The sequence below is a fragment of the Paroedura picta genome, chromosome 6, assembly GCF_049243985.1.
Source record: "Paroedura picta isolate Pp20150507F chromosome 6, Ppicta_v3.0, whole genome shotgun sequence".
Lineage (NCBI taxonomy): Eukaryota > Metazoa > Chordata > Lepidosauria > Squamata > Gekkonidae > Paroedura > Paroedura picta.
The window spans coordinates 6642865-6654884 of NC_135374.1; the positions used below are offsets into that span (position 1 = coordinate 6642865).

General features: G+C 47.8%; 1 protein-coding gene across 13 annotated transcripts in view; it reads right to left on the bottom strand.

Moving 5' to 3' along the window:
* Nucleotides 1-12020, bottom strand: part of TENM4 (teneurin transmembrane protein 4) — a 1513397-nt gene that overhangs the window by 475497 nt on the left and 1025880 nt on the right. For 12 of the 13 annotated variants that reach the window (XM_077341303.1, XM_077341304.1, XM_077341316.1 and 9 more), the window contains one exon: nt 1434-1517. The exons of the other annotated variant lie outside the window; for it this stretch is intronic. The gene's annotated coding sequence lies outside the window, so the exon portion shown is untranslated. The remainder of the gene's footprint in view (nt 1-1433; nt 1518-12020) is intronic. 13 annotated transcript variants of the gene reach the window in all.

Consider the following 12020-nt stretch of genomic DNA (forward strand, 5'->3'; position numbering starts at 1 on the left):
GGTAGATGGCGCTGAGAGAGCTCTGGCAGAATTCAGACTGGCCCAAAGTCACTAAGAAGGCCTCATGTGTCCATAACAGGCACCATGTGAGGTAGGTAGAGCTGAGGGAGCTCTGAGAGAACCAGGACTGCCCAGGGACACTAAGCAGACACTTCCAATAACCTTCCCTTCCTCTCCCCACAACAGGCACCCTGTAAGGTAGGTGGGGCTCAGAAAGCTCTGAGAGAACTGTGACTGCCCCAAGGTCACCTAGCTGTCTGCATGTGGAGGAGTGGGGAATCAAACCCAGTTATCCAGTTTAGAGGCCACCGGTTTAAGCACTAAACCAGGCTGGCAGAAGGTCCCAGTTTCAATCCCTGTCCAGTTCAAAGGGTATGGATCTGCTAGGTACCACAATCCTAAAAAGAGCTATATCTGTGTAAATTCATTGCAGTCAGTGGGTTCAGAAGGGTATCACCCTGCTTCGGGTGACACCGCAAGCAGTCTCAGGCTGTGGCCACATCTTGTATGCCTGTCATTGATTGCTGATTTTTATATCTGTTGCTCGAACTTGCCGGGTCAAACCAAGATCCCAGCTTTCTGTTTTCCAGTGGTGGAAACCCAGGTGTCTTAGTAAGTGCCATGAAGTTGCTGTCAACTTATAGCAACCTCAGCCCAGGGCTTCCAAGGTAAGTGAGAAGCAGATGTAGCTTTGCCATTGGCCACTGGCTTCTATATGTAAGTGCTGTCAAATTGCAATTGACTTACGGTGACCTGAGAAAGGGAACTCAAGGCAAGGGAGAAGCAAAGGTAGTTTGCGACTGCCTTCCCTTGCAGAGTCCTCCTAGGTGGTCTCCCAACCAAGGACCAACCCAGCTTAGCTTCCAACTTCTGGTGACCGCAACAAAGGGTTTTCAGGGTAAGTGAGAAGCAGAGGTGGTTTGCCATTGTGATCCCTGCAAAGTCTTCCTTGGTGGTCTCCTAACTAAGGACCAACCCAGGTTTTGCTGACCCCCAGCAAGGGTCTTTCAAGACAATGAAGAGCAGAGATGGTGTGCCACTGCTTTCCTCTACAGAGTCTCCCTTGGTGGTCCCTCTTCCAAGTACCAACCCAGTTTAGCTTCCAATTTATGGTAACCCCAACAAAGAGTTCGCAAGGCAAGCAAGAAGTACTGGAGATCAGACATTGTCTTCTTCTGCAGCGTCTTCTTGCTGGTCTCCCTGCCATTGCCATGGCCAAGACCCATGGTGTCTCATTCTCCCTAAAATGCTGACATACACCCCAATGCCCCTAAATGGGCCACTCCCTCACCAACACATCCCGACGTCTTACAACTTTCAAATTCACAACCTTCAAGGTCTTTCCGTGCATCGTCTCCAGAACTGAGTAAACAAGAGCATCACCAGGCATGTTAAACCGACATTAAAATTCAACGGGGCAATTATTTATTTACCTGTTGGAAGTATCTAGGAGTAATCCATCAAATGCTCCTTGAAGTACGCAGCCTTAACCCGGATTCGCGCTAACTGCAGTTTACCTGGCGGGACAGAACGGAGAGACAACGTAGAGGTCAAATCTTTTTCATCATTTCTTGGCAGAAAATAAAACTTGTAATAATAATAATTATTAAAAGGTATCCCCTGTACAAGCACCGGGTCATGTCTGACCCTTGGGGTGATGCCCTCTAGCGTTTTCATGGCAGACTCAATACGGGGTGGTTTGCCAGTGCCTTCCCCAGTCATGACCGTTTACCCCCCAGCAGCAAGCTCCTTTTACCGACCTCGGAAGGATGGAAGGCTAAGTCAACCTTGAGCTGGCTGCTGGGATTGAACTCCCAGCCTCATGGGCAGAGCTTCAGACTGCATGTCCGCTGCCTTACCACTCTGTGCTACAAGAGGCTCATAATAATATTATTATTAATATTATTATTATTATTAATTTCAGCAACGGGGAATGCCTTCAGCAGAAGCCAAGACTTTTCAAAATAGATGCTGATGCAGCTGGGTTACATAACAAGAATCTTGTACGGTTGGGGGGGGGGGAAGCACTCTTGGGAATAAACAAGGTTATATGTTCATTAAAATCTTGAAGCCAGGAGCAGATGAATGTGTTGGCATGTTACAAGCTGAGCATTATAGAAGGGGGCTCAACGTTCTACATATTCGGTTTATTTTGGCAAGGGATTCCCAGGCCGCCGGGGTAGAAGTTTGGATTTATAATCTTGGAATGGGGGAGAAGAAACGAGGTGAGGGTCAAGAGGAGAACGAAAGCCAATGCCTTTCTGATCCCAAAGCCGGAATGAATCTGAACTCCAGATCTTTCTCATTCCCCCCCTTTTAATAATGTTCGGAATGATTTCCTCTAGGAAGGATGAGAAAAACCATCCTTCCGGCTGCCGGGGGAACGTGACCGCACAACGCCCATGGATGCCAAGATGACTTTGTGACGTCCGTAATCGTAAGGGACGTTTTGCACATCCGAAGTGTGAAACAGCTCTTAAAACTCACACATAAAGATGCACAGCTGAGTTCACAGGTTTCCATACTGCCTGTGATCTCTTCCCTTCCAAAGATGTAATTATCATAGATGGAGACATCTGATGCTCCATGTGAGGAATTTGAGGAGGGAAATACCAGATATGTGTGCCTTGGTACCATCACATCCTGCATTTCTCCACCGGAGCTCTACTGAGGTGGAGAAAGGCCGTCTAGATGCAGGGATGCTGTTTCTTGTTGTCAGCAAGTGAACCAGTGTCTGCTTTAAAGTTTTGTGGCTCAGGTGAGACCTGGGACTGCTCAAACGGCAGGTATCAACAACATGAGCTGAATAACGTGGTGCTTCTTAATCGGGTGGTGAGTCCCTGCATTTCCGAGCCGTATCCTTTATGGCAGGAATGACCAAATTGTGGCTCTCCAAAGGTTCATGGACTTCAATTCCCATGAGCTCCTATCAGCATGCGTGGGCAGAGGCTTATGGGAATTGTAGTTCATGGACCTCTGGAGAGCCCCCGGTTGGTCACCCCGGCTTTATGACACCTTTACTGCAATTTCACAACGCTGTGCCGCAGAAAGCAATCACAGCAATCACCAGGGAAGTACCAGGTTGTTGCGTCATCTAAAACAGGGGTAGTCAACCTGTGGTCCTCCAGATGTCCATGGACTACAATTCCCATGAGCCCCTGCCAGCAAATGCTGGCAGGGGCTCATGGGAATTGTAGTCCATGGACATCTGGAGGACCACAGGTTGACTACCCCTGATCTAAAAGAGCACAGGAAGAGGTAGAACTGCAAAGAACACATCTCAAATAGATATGAGGACATGAGAAGCGCTCTTCTGGATCAGACCAGTGGTCCACCTCGTCCAACATTCTGTCTCATAAAGTGGACAGCCAGGCCATACGGTCCAAAAACAGAGCACAGAGGCCGAGGCCTTCAGAAGAATATAATAAGAGAACTACTGGATTGGATCAGAGATCCTTCTAGTCTAGAAGTTAAATCGACCTCAACCAGAGCCAGGGTTTGGCCCTGGTGCTGGCCTGGTGGAATGATCTCCTTAGAGCCCCTTTCTCAACTTTTTTTACTGTTGAGAAACCCCTGAAATAGTCTTCAAGCTTTGAGAACCCCCCGAAGTGGTGTGACCGTACAGAATATGGTTGGGAAGCATAGGTGTGTACCCGCCTACCCAGGGCCCCTCCATTCCCCACTCTCTCCAGGCCTCTCCAGGTTGTTTTGGGAGGTGGGGAAGGTTCACAGAATCATAGAATAATAGAGTTGGAAGGGACCTCCTGGGTCATCTAGTCCAACCCCCTGCACTGTCCAGGACACTCACAACCCTATCGCTCACCCACTGTCACCTGCCACCCCCTTGAGCCTTCACAGAATCAGCCCAATGGCCAATGTCCTCAGTCTTAGAGTTGCCCAAGGAGAATTTAAGAGGTGGGGGACTGGGGAGCCAGCATTGTAGTGGCAGGCTGATATCACAACTGGTAAAAACCGTAAGTTATGTTAGGGGACAGTTTGACGGATACCGTGGACAACCCAAAAACATAAGTGGGCTCTAGAAGACCTCAAATCAAGCCTGAACTCTCTCCCCAAGCCAAAATGTGAAAATTCACGAGAAAAGAAAATCATGCTAGGAAAAGTGGAAGGCAGCAAGAAAGCAGAAGGCCCAACATGAGATGGATGGACTCAACCAAGGAAGACACGACCTTCGGTTTGCCAGACCTGAGCAAGGCTATTAATGGTACGATGCTTTGGAGGTCATTCATACTTTAGGTCATTCATTGCTTTAGGATGCTTAGGGCTAATCCTGCGTTGAGGAGGGGGTGGGACTAGATGGCCTGTATGGCCCCTTCCAACTCTATGATTCTATGATACTGGATATTGTAACTCTACAGGCAAGAAGAACTGAGAGGGAAGGCTTAAGAGAATTGGCCCTAACACCCCCATTACTTGGCAATTGGCCCCAACACCCCCCATCAGTTAGAAGTTGACCCTCTTTGGCCTTGCTTGCCTTCTGTTTCAGCTCATATATAACCTTCTCTCTCTTAACTGGGCTAGGAACTGTAGCAAATTAACCCTTTTTCAAGTTAAGCTAAAGTTAAATGTACCTACACGAATGTGTCACGTAAGAGCTGTTTCTCTTTTTGTTAGTAAAATTTCTTTCTCCTTCTACCGCTGGAGTCAGATCATCTTTGTCATTTGTTTGAACTGCATTTCTCCCTTAGCTGGGGAACGTGGGAGGTCAGGGATAATGTCTAAAACATCTGTGCTTCCAAATATATATATATATAAAATGTAATCCAATAATTCATTCATTGGATCACCATAAATTAGAAGCTACTCAATGACACTTAACACACATACGCATCATGGGACTGATAAAACCGGAGGTTGGTGAGAGGTCTCTATGGCAGGATGTTGCTATAGAAACCGTCGCTCAGACTACTTTTTCTGAAGCCGTGTAAATAAGCATGGAGACACTTCATTCCAAATCCATCACTGGTATAATTTCCACTACACAGGACTTGGGTACAATATAATTAGCAAATGCAATCGCAATAATTTTATTTTTGGCTTAAAAGGCTGAACCGTCACAGCCATATAACGAGACGGAAAAATGCAGGGCAAGGAGCCAGGCATCTTTTGATTCTAGCATCCTCTTAATTCGGGGACGTTTTTTAAACCTCTAGCGTACATTCACCCACCCATACAATGTGAAGAATATTGAATATCGAACATCCCTGACTCAACACGGGTCGGCCAGAAGATTTCCGTTTGCATTATTACGATTTAACACTCCTCCGAACAGGAAGCATCCTGCGATATTAATTACAGAAGCACCGAAGTTCCAAGAGTCATAAATCACTGGTCAGCATCCCGTAAACGCCCCCAAACCTTATCGGAAGCCAATTCAGCATTGCTTCAGAGGTTCCGCCACAGATTTCCGCCTCATTTGGATGCGGCTGGTGGAGGCAATCGGAAGGATCGCTAGGCCTTGATGGAGAGAAGCCCAGGAAGGGGTATAAAGTTCATCGAGAGCGTTGTTCTGAGGAATATCACGAATAACAGGAAGTGAGCTAAAGTCACACATGTAAAAAGCAATGCGCCTTTACACCAGGGTGGCTTAGTAAATCCCGGTGATATCCATGCTTGGTAAGGTTGCCAGGTTGAGGAACACCTGGCGGTTTAAGGATTGATCCTGACGACAACTGGGACCTCAATGGCAGACAATGCCCGAGAGTCCACCTTCCTTCCTTAGGGGCCACCCCAGTCACAGAGGTCATAATTTGGAGATCTTTGCTTAGCAGGCTAAAACTGTGGCCAACATTGAATCTAGGGAAGTATAGAGAAGGCAGCAGCCAAATCCAAAATGGGAGGGAAAGAAAGGTTAGGCTGTAGCACCATTCCTGTTGGGAAGAGAGTCCAAAGGACAAGAGCAGATTCCAGAGAGGAACGGGCCAGCGTGAAACTCTTTGGCCCTTTGGATCACCAGACAAACCCACAAACCAGACTTGGCATGCTGGAGAATGTCCCAGCTGACCTCTATCAAGTCCTTCCTCATCCTGGATAGCCTGGGCAAGCTGAGCCCATCAGATCTTGGAAGCTAAGCACGGCCCACCTTGGCTAGTATGTGGATGGAAGACCTCCAAGGCTTTGGGTGGCAGTTCCTCCAAGGGGTCTGAACCTCCTCTGAACGTCCCTTGCCCGGCTGCCGGACAATCGTCAGATCTCCCGGCTACATGACACACACGATACAATCACTCAATCTTTCTAGTCCGACACATATTGGTCAGAAGAGAACTGCTATCCCCAGAGGTGAAGGTCGACACTGGAGACTGGACAGATTTATGGAGCCAAGCTCAATCACTGGCTAGTAGCTACACTAGATAAACAATGCCATCTGAGTCTAGAGGCCAGGTGGCACGACTGTCCTCTCTTGGAGGAACAATACTCAAGTCTTTATTATTACAGTTCTAGACCAGTAGTCAAATTACAAGATACATAAAAACATCTGGCATTAACAAAATAAAAGAATTGTTGATAACTAAAATATTATAAAAGAGAAAAATATTCCAGCTATAAGAATCCTTCTGGTTTTAAAACTCACAAGCATTATCTCAAGCAATTATCTCTACCTGAGTTGTTCCAAATCTACCCTGGTCTTCCTTGTTTTCATAGAATCACAGAATCATAGAATTGGAAGGGGCCATACAGGCCATCTAGTCCAACCCCCTGCTCAACGCAGGATCAGCCCTGTTGTTGTTGTTATGTGCAAAGTTGTGTCCGACCCATCGCGACCCCATGGACAATGATCCTCCAGGCCTTCCTGTCCTCTACTATTCCACGGAGTCCATTTAAGTTTGCACCAACTGCTTCAGTGACTCCATCCATCCACCTCATTCTCTGTCGTCCCCTTCTTCTTTTGCCCTCGATCGTTCCCAGCATTAGGCTCTTCTCCAGGGAGTCCTTCCTTCCTTCTCATGAGGTGGCCAAAGTATTTGAGTTTCATCTTCAGGATCTGGCCTTCTAAAGAGCAGTCAGGGCTGATCTCCTCTAGGACTGACCGGTTTGTTCGCCTTGCAGTCCAAGGGACTCGCAAGAGTCTTCTCCAGCACCAGAGTTCAAAAGCCTCAATTCTTTGACGCTCGGCCTTCCTTATGGTCCAACTTTCACAGCCCTAAGCATCCTAAAGCATCCAAGAAAAGTGTGTATCCAACCTTTGCTTGAAGACTGCCAGTGATAGCTCTCCAAGCAAATCTGGCCACAACAGAAGTTATTTCTGTGCTTTTGTCTGACAACATGTCTGTGATTGCCTCTGAGTTGGGCTTATTCCGTACGGAAGGTATAAGTTCTCCCCTACATTGGAGTAATACATGTTCAGATGTCTCAATGTTCCTCAACATATCTACTAGAATTGATCAACAATATACTGGGCTAGAGGGACCACGGATGGGTCTGTTTGAACACGGCTGTTCTTCTACTGACTGCAGCTGGATTAAGACCGAAGCATGCAAAGGGCTTTGAACCCCTCATAAAGTAGTGGAACCATCGAGTTGGAAGGGACCTCCAGGGTCATCTAGTCCAACCCCCTGCACTATGCAAGACACTCACAACCCTCTCGCTCATCCACTGTCACCTGCCACCCCCTTGAAGCTTCACAAAATCAGCCTCACAATATGCAGGTATTACTATAATGTTCTCTTTAGGAATGGGGTTTGAGGAATCCAAATTATGAAAGAAACTATTGTTCTACTGAACAGATGTTGACATAAGTGTCTAATACACCCACATCTACATCTCCTGCAACTGCAGAATCTTTTTATTTATATATATATATATATATATATATATATATATATATATATATATATATATATATATATATATATATATATATATATAAACTCTTTCAGCGATAAACTTGGTATCAAGTACAACAGTTCCTCTAGCCAAAGGCGCCCAATTTAAGCACGTAATAATCTCCTGCGTTTATCTTTCCAGCGCCAGCATCTAACATAAAGAGTTTAAAAATGCTTGTTGTCTTTTTTTTTTCTTTTTTTAAAGCAAGGAAGGACAATTATCTTCTTATTGTTACCAGATGGGAAGAACATAAAAGCACAAAATAGCCTCCGGGAACAAGGAGGAGGCCGGAGCGGAATCGATAATAAAGGAAGGATCAGAGCAGTCCCGGCTTCATTGCAGCAGGTGTCGGCAGGGGCGTCTTGTGCCGTTGATCAGGAAGTCCCCGGTTCAAGTCTCCGCGCAGACACCTGGCCGTCTTACGACAAGCCGCTATTTTGCGTGGCCCTCAGTCTCTCGTCTAGAATACCGGCCGTGCCTTCTGAACAGCTGCGAGGATTACTGCAATGACGGAAACGAGCTGAGGGAACATCCAAAAGCATGATTCAAAAGCTAGGTGCTATGACTGTGGATACTCCATTCACCATTGTGTACACACAGGCTCCGACCCAAAGGTGATTGACCCCGATGGAAGGGATTCATCTCCACAACCTCCTTATCTTCATTCTGCTAGACCCCCAAATGCATCCCCCCTCCCCAATACAGCTGGATGTCTGCCGGAGATGAGGACGGTTGGCCAAAATGCCTCCCTGTCAGTCCGAATAAATCCTCGGCTAAATCCGATCCATATTTATTTTAGGCTTCACTGTTCCCTACTCGAAGAAGTCTCAAAGCAACTTACAAACTCCTTTCCCTTATTCTCCCCACAACAGAGACCCTGGGAGGTAGGTGGGGCTGAGAGAGCTCTAAGAGAACAGTTCTGTGAGGACAGCTCTGAGAGAACTGTGATTGGCCAGGCTAGACATGAGCTGTTGCCTCATATCTACTTCCCCCAGTTCCCAGTCCAGTTCCAGATACCCGTTTCATTCCCTCCTTTCTGATAGGACAAACCAGTTCTTTGCCTTCTTCCACCTAACAAGTGGGATTACAGATCTTCAGGTGATGCCATCCATTAATTAACTAAGGGGGGGGGGCATGGCTCAGTGGAAGAGCCTCTGACTGGCACGCAGAAGGTCCCCGGTTCAATCCCCAGCATCTCCAGTGAAAAGGACCATGAAGCAGGTTATATGAAAGACCTCCTCCTGAGAAGGCAGAGAGTCATGGAGATGGGTTGTGGCTCAAGGGCACAGCCTCTGCTTGGCATACGGAAGGACCCCGGTTCAATCTCCAGGCCTCCCATGTTGTTTAAACCAAGAATCAGGTACAGTACAAGATCTCAGCCTCAGACCTCGGTCAACCGCTGCTAGACTGAGAAGACACCACTGGCTTTGATGGACCAAAGGTCTAATGCAGTACAGTTTCATGTTTTCATGTGACTCTGTAGTGTAGAGTCATTCCGTTCTACCCTTGAGCAGTTGACTGGCCTGTGAGTGCCCATCGATGGACGTGTAATCCTAAACCAATGAAATGGCTTCCATCCAGGGTGGTCAACCCCCAGGTAGCCCCTTAAGGTCTCCTGCCATTACGACTTGAGCTTCAGACGACCAAGATCCGCTCTCCTGGAGAATATGGTGGACTCCATAGCATTATACTCCCTCCCTTCTCCAAAACTTGCCTTCTCCTGGCTCCGCCCCCCAAATTTCCCCGTATTTCCCAACCCGGAGCTGGCAACCCTCTTCCCAATAACACCAAATAAGCCCAGGAGATGCAACGGCGTGTAAAAAAAAGCATTGCCAGAAGGACCCGGGAAATTGTCTTGTCATTAGAAGGAAGCAGGGAGCCAAATGCAAAACGGAAGCGGTAATTTCTCTGCAAGGGGATTTTCCATTTCATTAAAAAGCAGGCCGTCTCCAATTGCCTCGTGTTCCGGCTCCCCCAGCGACCACTGCAAAGGCATTCACACACACACACACACACACACACACACACACCGCTGTACAAACAACATTACCGTTGTGACTCTGAGCGATTCCCCCTCATTTCACTCTTTAATGGGTCTCGGGGACAGCTGAAAGCTAGCTCCCTAATCCTCAGCAAATTGACAAGATCTTAATTCGGGGAGATGCAAATTGAATAAGAGCAGAAGGGTCCTTCATCTCTCTCTTATTTCTCACCATATATACTGTCCCCCCGACACCCCTCCACTGCCAATGAATCCTCCTTGGAAAACACAATAATTTTATCAGCTGAATATATGACGCTAACTTCTACTGGACTAGACCCTTGGTCCACGGAGGTTAGTATTGTCTACGCAAACTGGCAGCAGCTCTCCAGGCAGAGGTGTTTCCCATGACCTCCTATCTCAGGGGTAGTCAAACTGCGGCCCTCCAGATGTCCATGGACTTCAATTCCCATGAGCCCCTGCCAGCGAATGCTGGCAGGGGCTCGTGGGAATTGTAGTCCATGGACATCTGGAGGGCCGCAGTTTGACTAGCCCTGTCCTACCTGGTCCTTTCAACTGGAGATGCCAGGAATTGAACCATAGTGGCTTACAAGCCCCACAACTGATGCCCTGTGAGGTGAGAGAGTTCTGAGAGAACTGCTCCACGAGAACAGCTTCTAACAGGATTGAGACTAGCCCAAGGTCAACCAGCTTGCTGCTTGGGGAGAAGTGGGGAATCAAACCCAGCTCGTCAAAATAGAAGCCACTGCTCTTAACCACTATACCAGGCTGGCTTTCTGCTGAGTAAGTACAGTTGGCCCCTCTTTGTAGAAGAAGGAGAAGAGTTGGTTGTTATATGCCGCTTTTCTCTACTTGAAGGAGTCTCAGAGCGGCTGATAATCGCCTTCCCTTTCCTCTCCCCACAACAGACACCCTGTGAGGTGGGTGAGACTGAGAGAGCCCTGAGATTCCTGCTCGGTCAGAACAGTTTTCTCAGTGCCATGGCGAGCCCAAGGTCACCCAGCTGGCTGCATGTAGAGGAGGAGTGGGGAACCAAACCCGGCTCGCCAGATTAGAAACCCATGTTCCTAACCACTACGGCAAGCTGGCTCTCCACATCTCTGGGATTAATGGTCAAGACTTGCTGGCAGATTTGCTGGCATCAGTGTGTATACAAGAAAATAAAATCAATGGCCCCCCCATACCCCTCTCAGAATATGCCCCCCAGAGTACTTCAGCATACGTAATGGGGCACTCAGGAGTATTATTATTTTAAATAAGAAATAATAAATCGATCTTTAGTTTTGTAGCCTCCCCCCCCTTCCGATACAACTCAGGGTGGGTGATAACTTCATTAAAAAATAATTCAGATTAGATTCATAGAATCATAGCGTTGGAAGGGGCCATGCAGGCCATCTAGTCCAACCCCCTGCTCTACGCAGGATCAGCCCAAAGCATCTTAAAGCATCCAAGAAAAGTGGATGCTTTTTGGACGACAGCAGGTTAGATGCCAAAAATATCTGGATTTGTCATGGTGTAGTGCAGGGGTAGTCAACCTGTGGTCCTCCAGATGTTTATGGACTACAGTTCCCATGAGCCACTGCCAGCAAATACTGGCAGGGGCTCATGGGAATTGTAGTCCACGAAGATCTGGAGAACCACAGGTTGACGACCACTGTGGTTAAGAGCAGCGGCTTCTAATCTGGCAAACCGGATTCCCCACTCCTCCGGTATGCAGCAAGTTGGGTGACCTCAGGTGGGTCACAGCACCGATAGTACTGTTCTCACAGAACAGTTCTGTCAGAGCTCTCTCAGCCTCGCCTACCTCACAGGGTGCCTGTTGTGGGGAGAGGAAGGGAAGGCAATTGTAAGCTGCTTTGAGGCAGTAAAAAACGTGGTAAAAAGGTAAAGGTATCCCCTGTGCAAGCACCGAGTCATCTGACCCTTGGGGTGACGCCCTCCAGCGTTTTCATGGCAGACTCAATACGGGGTGGTTTGCCAGTGCCTTCCCCAGTCATTACCGTTTACCCCCCAGCAAGCTGGGTACTCATTTTACCGACCTCGGAAGGATGGAAGGCTGAGTCAACCTTGAGCCGGCTGCTGGGATCGAACTCCCAACCTCATGGGCAAAGCTTTCAGGCAGCTGCCTTACCACTCTGCGCCACAAGAGGCTCTTAAAAAAAAAACGTGGTACAAA